This window comes from Vombatus ursinus, unplaced genomic scaffold (genome assembly GCF_900497805.2).
Source record: "Vombatus ursinus unplaced genomic scaffold, bare-nosed wombat genome assembly UNPS02014778.1, whole genome shotgun sequence".
NCBI lineage: Eukaryota > Metazoa > Chordata > Mammalia > Diprotodontia > Vombatidae > Vombatus > Vombatus ursinus.
Window position 1 is genome coordinate 18,922,834 of NW_020954556.1, and position 10,342 is coordinate 18,933,175.

The 10,342-nt window shown below is 46.2% G+C and overlaps 1 protein-coding gene across 3 annotated transcripts in view; it reads right to left on the reverse strand.

Moving 5' to 3' along the window:
• Positions 1-7,417, reverse strand: part of SLC23A2 (solute carrier family 23 member 2) — a 113,336-nt gene extending 105,919 nt beyond the window's left edge. The window contains exon 1 of one of the 3 annotated variants that reach the window (XM_027865214.1): positions 7,398-7,417. The gene's annotated coding sequence lies outside the window, so the exon portion shown is untranslated. Of the gene's footprint in view, positions 1-1,836; positions 1,883-7,397 lie in introns of those variants that run through there. The other 2 variants (XM_027865215.1, XM_027865213.1) reach the window with 2 other exon arrangements.
• Positions 7,418-10,342: the final 2,925 nt, after the last annotated feature.

The window sequence follows — 10,342 nt, forward strand, 5'->3', positions numbered from 1 at the left end:
CTGAAGGATTGGATTCCTCTCAAAACACTGAGTGATGTCATAGAAATTGTATAGTGTAGTAAAGAGAAGTGAAACATGAGCTGGAGTTAACTCTGCCATCCACTCATGACTCACTTAGCTTTTCTGTGCTCAACTTTAGTATCCTCCTCTGAAAAAGATGAAGTGAGTTTTACTCATGTTTGCCCTGTCTACCCTGATTACTTCACAGGGTTGTACAACAAAAGCTTATTAAGCCTCAACTACATACAAACATACATAAATATGGTTCCCTCCCCTCAAATAGCTTACAATCTAGTAGGAAGTACTCATTGCTTCTTGCAGTCTATCATCATTTTTAATTGCCACCACCATTACCACCGCTGATCTCTACCACTCTCCTTTATTTCAGAAAGATCACATGACATAATACACATGAAAAAGCTTTGTAGACCCTCTATTAAAAACAGAAGGAGCAATTATTAACTATACAATTTTGAGCAAGTCATTTTGATTCTCTGGGTCTCAATTTTCTGATCTATACAGTGGAGATTATTTTTGTCCTTACCATATCATGGGTTTTAAGAATTAAATGAGATAGGAAAATGGGTCAGAGAGATCCAGAACCCTAGGTTTAAAGGTAGAAGGAACCTTCAAAGTCATCTAGTACCAATGAGGAAACTGAGTCCTAGGGAGGCAAAATGAATTGCCCAAAGTCACATCAGAGTGGCAGCACCAGGACTGAATTTCAGGTCCCCTAACTCTAAACTGGACAAACTTTCCACAACACCAAAGATATGGAGGTGCTCCACCAAAATTCACCTGTCCACTAAGTGGGAGTAGCCACCTCCTCAACAGAAACCTCTTCAGTTGGGGGCATCAGTAACAGATAGCTCCAACTAAAACTCTGCCATGTTGATTCTCTTAAAGAACTAAACAATGGGCAGGGATGGCAGCCAGACTTGAGGAAATCTCAGGAAAGGTTATAGACTGGCTTGGAAATAGAATGACAGAACTGTGCTTGGACAGGGCTCCCGACAGGTTAGGTGCTTTTCTCACTTATGGACAGAGAGGAGTTTTAGCTGGTACACTGAACAACCACAGACAAGCCACACAGATGATGTTCAAGAAGCCATGGAAGCAGGGTTTCAAGTGTGGAGGACAAGGACCCAGTACTGAATCCCGCCAAGGAAAGACATAGTACCCACCAAGAGCATGATACAATGGAGGGAGGGCAGTCACAGCCCAGCCAGTTTCCAGAACCCAAAATGAAGGAGGAAATAAAACCAGCTTTATAGCATATGTCTCAAACATAGGAAAGCTACCTGGGGCTATAAGAGGAAAAGGCAATAAATAAGACTATCAAAATAGAGGGAGTAAGAAAAATGACAGACTACAGATGGTTATAAGGCGAACAAGTGATAGGAAGCCAAGGTGGCTAGGGATGAATGGTGAAGCTAGGGACTGGACCTGTGATTTCAGTAGTATAGGAAACTCCCAGGTAAGACATTAGTATTGGGGTACGTGGGGTGTTCAGGAGGACTAGCACCTCTGATGTGAGCTGCCAAGCCCTTTTCAGGGCTGCTCATCCACCTTTGGTGTCCACATGATTCTCCCAACTCTCACCAATACCTCCAAGAAGCTGTAGCACTGGCAGCAGCCACACCCCGGCAAAACCTTCTCCCTTCACAGCACACAGGCTAAACCAGGTTGAGGGTAACCAACAGGCCTCAAAGTTGTAGGTGAGTTAGGGGGAGGTCTACCCTAAGCATGTGAAGACTTTCCCCAGTGGAACAGGCAAATGACAATAATTTATTCCAGCAGCCCTCAAGGCTGCTGAAGCAGGTGTGGAATGCTTACGGCTTAGTCAGTCCTCAAAGATGCCACGGTCATCCACTGCGGCCTGGGCATCACCAACTGCCTTGACTTTTGTTCTGCCACTGAATTTCAATGACTCTGGAAGAAAGAGTAAGGCCAAAGACTTCTTGCAACTCTGCCTCACTTAAATCCAATTTATGAGCAAGTCAAGACATCACCCATGATATAACTTTTAAAAAGGATGAAGAATAACAACCAATCTAAGTCAGCACCTCCTTTAGAACTACAATGTTGAGGGCAGCTAGGTGGCGCAGCGGATAGAGCGCTGGCTCTGAAGTCAGGAGGACCTGAGTTCAAATATGACCCCAGACCAAACACCTGACACTAGCCAGTGTGACCCTGGGCAAGTCACTTAACCCCAATTGCCTCAAAACAAAACAAAACAAAAACTACAATCTTGGAGAGATGCCTAGACAGACCTCTCATAAGTGACTTGTCCAAAGTCATACAGCCAGTATGAGTCTAACATAATGTCTGAACCCAGGTATTATTGACTTCAAGGCCAGTTCTCTCTCCATTATAAACACCATGGTGCATCTGAATGATGAAGAGGCACACAAGTAAATATAAATATAGGGGAGAGTACAGCCCCAGATGAGAAAAGAAAACAAGGTGGATCTGCTTCAGAGGAAGTGGCCATGCACAAGGTGCAAGGAAGAACATCTAGAGAAATAAAGGCAAGGAAAGAACAAGTCCATGGTATGAAGAGTTCTAAGAAGATTTACAAGACACAGATATACAAGAGGGAAGAGCCACATAGAGCCTGAGACACGGGGAAATCGCTGGGGGAAAAATGTTAAGGTGGAAAAGCAAAGAGGGAGTTAAAAGTAAACAATAAAGAATTAAATGTACAGAAATAATGTAAATTATAACTGAAAATAAAAATAGGTTATATTGTAACAGCAAGAGGATGTACAATACCAGAGACCTGACTTCTAGAACTGAGAGCACTAGAGAAACAAGAAACAAGAATGAAAATGAACTTGAGTAGTGTTTGGTAGAACCCAAATGTATGAAAACTATTTTCTCCCTTTTGGGGGTTGAGGGAGGAAAAGGGAGTTTGGTAACAGACTTCAGAAGAATTAGAACTATCTAATACGTACATGGAGGGGAAGAGGAAGTGGGATGGGATCCACACTTGTGATTTAGATAAAATGGGGAACTCCAAATGTGGCTACTCACAGGTATACAGACTTTGCTGAGGTACTGAAAGGTCACTCATTCAAGCTAGTACGAAAGAAAAACTTGAACCAAGTCCTCCCGGCTCCAAATCCAGCCCTCTGTCTGTCAAACCACGCTGCCATTCTAAAATACCATTTTGTAATAAAACCTGTGAGACTAAAATGAGAAATTGTAAGAATTATATGAAAGGACTTTGAAAAGGTATTACTGTACTGTTGTTGGCTTTCGACTCAATCAATAGCAAGATGCTTCACTGAGCCATCTGTAGAGACAGACAAGTTTCCTAGACTGATCTTCCAAGAAATTGAGAATAGGATCCAGTTGTCATTTAGAATTTCAGCTTTTGCATGAACTAGATACATACCTTGCCTTGAGACACAGAGCTTGGTAGTACTGGGCGAGTACAGCAAAGCAAAATCTCTTACTACTTTTAACTTTCCTAACAATTTCTTGAAACAATTCTAACATAATTAAGTTCAGTTTAACTGAGTCAGGCAGAGTCAGAAAGCACTTAAACTGCTTAGAAGCTATTTGAAAGAAAGCACAAGATGAAAAGGTCTCTCCTATAGGTATTTGAAAAATCCTCACACGTGCCAGGCAGAGAAACTTGATTAGCAATTGCAAAGTATCAGAAAAAACTGGGCCCAGTTTTGGCAAAGAAAATTGTTTGACACTGACTCCAATAGTCAGTTTTCATGTTAATAAGATCTGAAACTATTTTAAGAGAGGTTCACAGTCCACAACAAAGAAGACTCAACTAGTCAAACCACACCTTGAATACTATATTCATTCTAGGTGTCACTTTTAAAGACATGTTTGGAAATCATGGTATATGAGAAACACCAAAGAAACTAAATACGTTTTTAGTCCAGACAACACTTAGGGGTTGTTACATGACTGCTATCCTAAAATATTAAAAGGGGTATTCTGTGCAGTTCCAAAGAGAATAATTTGCTGCAATGGAAGGAAATTATAGGGAGGCAGATTTCAGCTCAATCTAAAGAGCTGACAGGTAAGCTGCCCAAAATTGAAATGGGCTATATAGCAAGTTCCTCTATGACTGGAAGTGTTCAAACACAAGTTAGATGACCACCTGTCAGGAATGCTGAAGAGGGATCCCTTTCATTTCTTAGGATCTATGACTAAGTAGACAAAACTTTCTTTACATGCCAAGACTTCATACAAGTGCTTTGTACCTGCTCACAGCATCTAAAAAAGTACCAATGATCTGATAAGGTAAGTTAACAAAAAATCATCACACTTTGGACCAGTGGAAAGACTTGGGGCAAATAAGGCATCTATTTCTGGAAGGGACTAGCTGAGTGAGCTTAGGTAAATTTCTTAAGTTCCTTTAGGGCATGGACTACTGTCTATTTTTGTCTTTGTATACCCAGCATGTGCTTAATATGTTTGTTAAATTGAATTGTAAAACGATAATGATATCCATTCCTCTCCATCACAATACTGTGAGAACAAATAAAACAAAATCTCTATTGCAAATGCACCAGGCTCTCAATAGCTACTGGAAATACCCAAGGCTCAAAAAATCCTTACAGGTTATTTTCCTCCATATAAATTCACCATACAATCTACAATTTCCCATTAGTCATGTGTGGTATAACCAACTAATAGGAAATACCCTGAAAAATGATGTAAAAGTGAGGCTAAGAAACAACAGGACAGAGCTTTTATTTAGCCCTATGGGTTAATGCAAAGGACAAAAGACACATTTCATAGATTAATCTTTACGAAGCATAAGCTTTACAAGATACTTTACCTACTTATCTTATTTGATCTTCCCAACAACCCCTATGAATTAGTACTAGTCAATTACCAACATTTCACCAATGAAGAAACTAAGGCTCATTCTGACTTCCGAAAGGTCACAGCTAATAGAGGTCAAAACCTCGATCAGCCCCCCAAATCTTCTAACATCTCTTTCCCCATTTCAGCCTCCACAGGAGCACACATTGCAGCTGGAAAGGATTTTTTTCTTTTTTTTTTTTTGGTAAGGCAACTGGGGTTAAGTGACTAGCCCAGAGTCACACAGCTAGTGAGTGTTATGTGTCTGAGGCCACATTTGAACTCAGCTCCTCCTGACTCCAGTGCTCTATCCACTGAATCACCTAGCTGGCCCTGGAAGAGATTTTTGAAATCTGTAGTTCAATCCACAAGATGAGCCTCAGGAGCCTAGGAAGGTAAAGTCATTTGCCAAAGGTGAGTACAGAATCCTTAAGTCCCAATCTCCTAACAAGGAAGTAAAGGGCTCTTCCCTTTACATCAATTACCTACAACACTTAGATTCTCATTCAAAACTACATTAAGGTCTAGTCTTCCGGACCTGAAAAATAAAAACATGAAACTGCCCTCCTTTTTCATTATCTTGAATGCTTTGACCCATAAAATGCTGTGACAAGCAGATATCACCTACACAAGCTCTGAGTCCCCCTCTGAGGTAAACTGGATTAGATGCGTGTGTCTGAGAATGAAAAACAGTAGGTGAATAAGAATCCCTGTTGAGAATTTTGCAAATGGGAAAGGGAGAGTGGAACCAGCAGAGACCTGATGAGATTAAAAAAAGGGACCTAATTTTCCCTTCCACACAGACACATCTGGAGAGCCATGCTGCTTTTGCTAGCTCTAGCAGCTGCTGAGGTTTTCCCGTTATCAGACAAGCCCAAGGGCTGTGAAAATAGATAGCACACCCAGCGAAGGGGAAAGAACCTTAAAAAAAAATGCTAGAAACTGGGTGGTAAGAGGTATGAATGAGCAAGTTGCCAGACGTCACCATGAGTGAGTGGCTTTTAAAAATCAGACAGCAAAGATGGGGAAGCATGAAGAGAGCAGTCCCCGTAGGAGGAATGAGATGTGACAGAGGGGAAGATAGGGACAGTGTGGATAACAGATTAAGAGAGGGAAAGGGGGAATGGAAAAGGACATAGGGTTAAACACTTGAGTGGGAAAGAGCAGAAGGGTTGATGGGGAAGCTATGGATGGAGACCAAGGCAGAAGCACGAAGGGAAAGGCCAACGGGGAGCTCTCTGTGGCTGTGGACGGGAGCAGATGAGGCAGCAGCCCGGCGTGGGGATCAGGACACATGACAGAGGCTGGGCTAGGGGTGACAGCTCACTGGTGGCAGCTGGAGAATGCGGCATCCTTTTCCGATCCTACCCCTTCCCCTACAGGGACACATTACTGGGAGAGGTGGGGGAGATGAGCGGGTATGGGGACTAGGAGGGGATGATGGCATAATGCAGCAACATGGTAAGGCCGGCGCAGGAGGGCAGGAGACGGAAGCATGAGCTGGGCAGGATGACAAGACACCGAGACACCAGCGAGGGGAGGGGGTGGAGAGGGGCAGGGAGATGGGGTGCGGGGCCCGGAGCCTCGGAGGACTGCGAGGGAAAAGGGGAGGATAAAAAGGGGAGGGCAGAAACAGGGGGCAGGGCCTCGGCCTCCCGGAGAAAGGTCTCCACAGCTGGGCGCAGGGATGCCTCTAAAGGAGGTGAGCCCAGGGACCGAAGGATGAGGCCAGGAAGGGGGCTTGGGGATGCACTAGAAGGGGGAAGGGGGAGGAAGTCCCCCTTCAGCGTCCCAAGTGCACCAAGTGGACCTGACCCCCCCCAACCCCGAGCCAGGGATGCGCACAGGGGCGAAGACCCAGGGCATAAGCCCAGGAGTGGGGGCCTTGGGACGCAGCGGAGGTCAGGAGGAAGGGGCCTTGAACACACTTGCGGCCGGGAGAGAGGCGGGGGGAACCCTTCAGCGTTCCAAGTGCACCAAGTGCATCTGACCCGAGCCAGGGATGAGGAGGGGCGACTCGAGGATAGGCACAGGAGGGTGGGGATGCACTCGTGGGAAGCAGGAAGAGGGGGCCTGGGGATGCACTTGAGGGCAGGAGGGCTGCGGGATGCACTGGAGGACCGCCGGGGTCCTCGGCGCCCGGAGCCCCGGCGTCTAAGGATGCGGTGAAGGATGGAGGGGGGAAAAGCCGGAGGATGCGGGCTGCGGGCAGATCTACAGCCCCGGAAGACGACGGCTGGAGGGGTCCCGCTCCCGGCGGGGGAAGCGCGGGGCGGGGGCTAAGCTCCTTGCGGGCAGGCATTGTTTCACTCCTGCCTTTGTACCTCGACGCCTAACAGCGCGGGCACATAGTAGGCGCTTACTAAATGCCGAGCCGGGATGCGGAGGGAGAGAGGGGGGCGGGCCACGCAGCACCCGGGGACCCGGGGACCCGGCGGCCCGAGGCTGGGGCAGGCCCGGCGCGGGGCGGGAAGGGTCCCGGGTCGGAGGCGGGGGCGGGGCGGGCCTGGCTCGCGGTCCGGTCCCGCCCCGCCCGGGGTCGGCGCGCTCGCTCTCACCTGGGCCGGGCTGCCGGCGGCCGCGCCGCTGCCTCGCCCGGAGCCGGAGCCGGAGCCGGAGCCGGAGCCGGAGCCAGAGCCGCGTGTCCTCCTCAACCTGCTCCCGCTCCCGCTCCCGCTCCACCTCCGCCGCCTCCAGACGCCGCCGCTGCCGCCGCCGCTGCCGCCTGCAAAATGGCGCCGCCGAGGGGAGGGCAGGAGGCGGGGGAGGCCGCGGGGAAGCCAAACCCCCCAGCCCTCCCCCTGCCGCCGCCGCCGCCGCCGCGGCCTCCTCCTCCCCCCGCCCCTCTCCTCCGCCCCCCCGCTCCCCCCCCCCCCCGCGGGCGCCGGCACGCGCGGCGCCCTCTCGCCGCTCCAATTCCGTCAGCGCCCTCCCCTGGCCCCGCCCCTGCCCCCCCCCGGCCCCTCCCTCCCCCCCCCCAGCGTCGCCCCCTCCCCCTCCTGCCCCTCGGTGCCCTTTTCGCCCTGATCTTCCTCCAGTCCAGCCGGGCTCCATTCCTCTTCCCTTTCCTAACCCTGCTACCCCAAATGAACGGACCCCTGCACTTTAGAAAAGAAAAATAGCCGGGGAGGCAGGATTCCGGACCCCCCCTTCATTTCCTACCCCACACGTCCCAGCCCTGGCCCTCGACCCCAAACCCTTTAAGTCAGGGTCTGAGATGCATTCTCTCTCAAATTCTTCGAGTTGGTCCTAATTAAATCTCTTCAACCTCATATCATCCATCCCATCTCCCCCAAATTCTCCTTTTTAATTCCTCTTGTGAGGAGGGTTGCCACTTCTAAATTTAAATTCGCTTTGCTTTTACACCTGCCAGGCTTTGGACTCAAGGCGATCCTAAGAATAACCCAGTCACCCTGGGGTGCCCAACTCCCCTAATTGTCACTGGTCTGTATTCAGAAGGGGTGCCCGCACTCCCCTAATTGTCACTGGTCTTTATTCAGAAGGGGTGCCCACATTCCTCTAATTGTCACTGGTACTGGTCTATATTCAGAAGGGGTGCCCACGCTCCCCTAACTGTTACTGGTCTCAATGCAGAATTCTTTTCCAAATACAATACAGATAACACCTTCAATGTAATAATCCCAATAGCTGACATTGATATGAGCCAGCAGTCTACATGTTATATATCTCATTTGAACCTCTCAACAACCCTGTGAGGTAGGTACCATTATCACTGTGCCCATTTTACAAATGAGGAAAACAGGCTGAGAGGGGTTAAATGATTTGTTCATGGTCACAAAGCTGATATTTAGGGAAGGCAGGATTCAAAACTGTATCTACTGGACTCCAAGTCCAGCAGCATACCCACTTAAAACACTTTGCCTCTCCAAGGTACCATGGAATCACAGATTTAGAGCTAGAATGGACATCAGGTGAAGGTCATCTAGTCCAACCCCTTCATTTTACAGATGAGGAAACAATTTTTATTTTCCCAAATTTTCATTTCTAATGGAGGCTCTTTTCATTATGATTGATAATAAAATGATATATTTTAGGGGCAGGGATTTATCTGGGTTTTTAATGAACTTAATAAAGAGTACTTACTATTTGTTGAATTTGGCAGTCTTACTGAGTGAGGATAGAACAAAAAAGAGATTAATTCGTAAATCTACCTATTACTTAGTTATAAGGTTTTAGGATGGTCTAGGGAGGTGGGCCTCTCTACATTGCTATAGAGACAAAATAGACTGTCGGAATGTACTGTAGCATGGAACATTAAAAAACACCGAATGATTGGCACTTATGTAGGGGTTTTCATCTTGAAAGTGATTCTGTCTTGGCCAATATTAACTAATTAATTCTCACAACAGGCCTTTGAGGGAGGTAAGAAATTGTCCATGATCAAATTTCACGTTTGAAAGAAACAGCTTTCATGATCAGAATTATAAACCTTTATTAAGCTCTTACATACACATGGAATCGTATTCAGGACACACATCATCGGTTCACATTAGCTGAGTGCCTAGAGGGGGTGTGGTGCAGAACTAAGAATTATGGGAATCTTAAATTAGAAAGGATGTGGTGTATCTTTGAAAAACTCACAAATTGTTATCTATAATTTTCTTTTCCCAAATAACCTTTTAAAAATGAATCACTAACAGGAAATACAATGGTTTATTTTTTGGGATGTCATTTTTTAAATTTATGAAACACTGGAAATCTTCTTCCATGGCTTATGCTGGATCTGATGTGACCTTGGGTTCCCAAAAGGCTGTGTCAGCAGAGAGCAAGGTCTGGCAGGTCTACCAAGCCAGAATAAAAACTTGGAGTACAGGCCCAGTCTGTCATCCTAGGACCAACCTAGCTAAATTTGTAGTAACTCATCATCAGAAAACTGGCCACCAGTTGACAATTTTTTTTTTCAGTCACAGCAACTAATAAGGACCATCTATTAAGGAGAGGAGGGCAGCTAAGTGGATATAGTGTCAGGCCTGCAGTCAGAAAGACTCATCTTCCTGAGTTCAATCTGGCCTCAGATGCTGTGTGACCCTAGGCAAGTCACTTAACCCTCAGTTTCCTTATCTGTAAAATGAGCTTGAAAAGGAAAAGGCAAACCACTCAAGCATCTTTGCCAAGAAAATGACAAATGGGGTCATGGAGAGTCAGATGTGACTGAAATGACTGAGCAATAACAAAATTAAGAAGAGAAGCTGCTATCTGCATTAGTGGAGAGAGTATTGAAAGGTACTAAATCCCAGGTACTTGAAAAACTGAAGTAAATGTTGAAAGCTCCAAAGACCCCCAAAGGACAGCAACCTCCTCAATTATTTAAAAAAGTTTTGAAAATATTTAATTTTTTTACCAAAAAAAAATGTAGTTAATTTCTGGATATAGTGAACAAGAAACCATCTATTTTCTTCAATATATGTATGTATGTACATTATTAGAATATTTTATTTTATAATATAGTACAATACAAAAAAATAGTTTCAGTTGCTTTCTT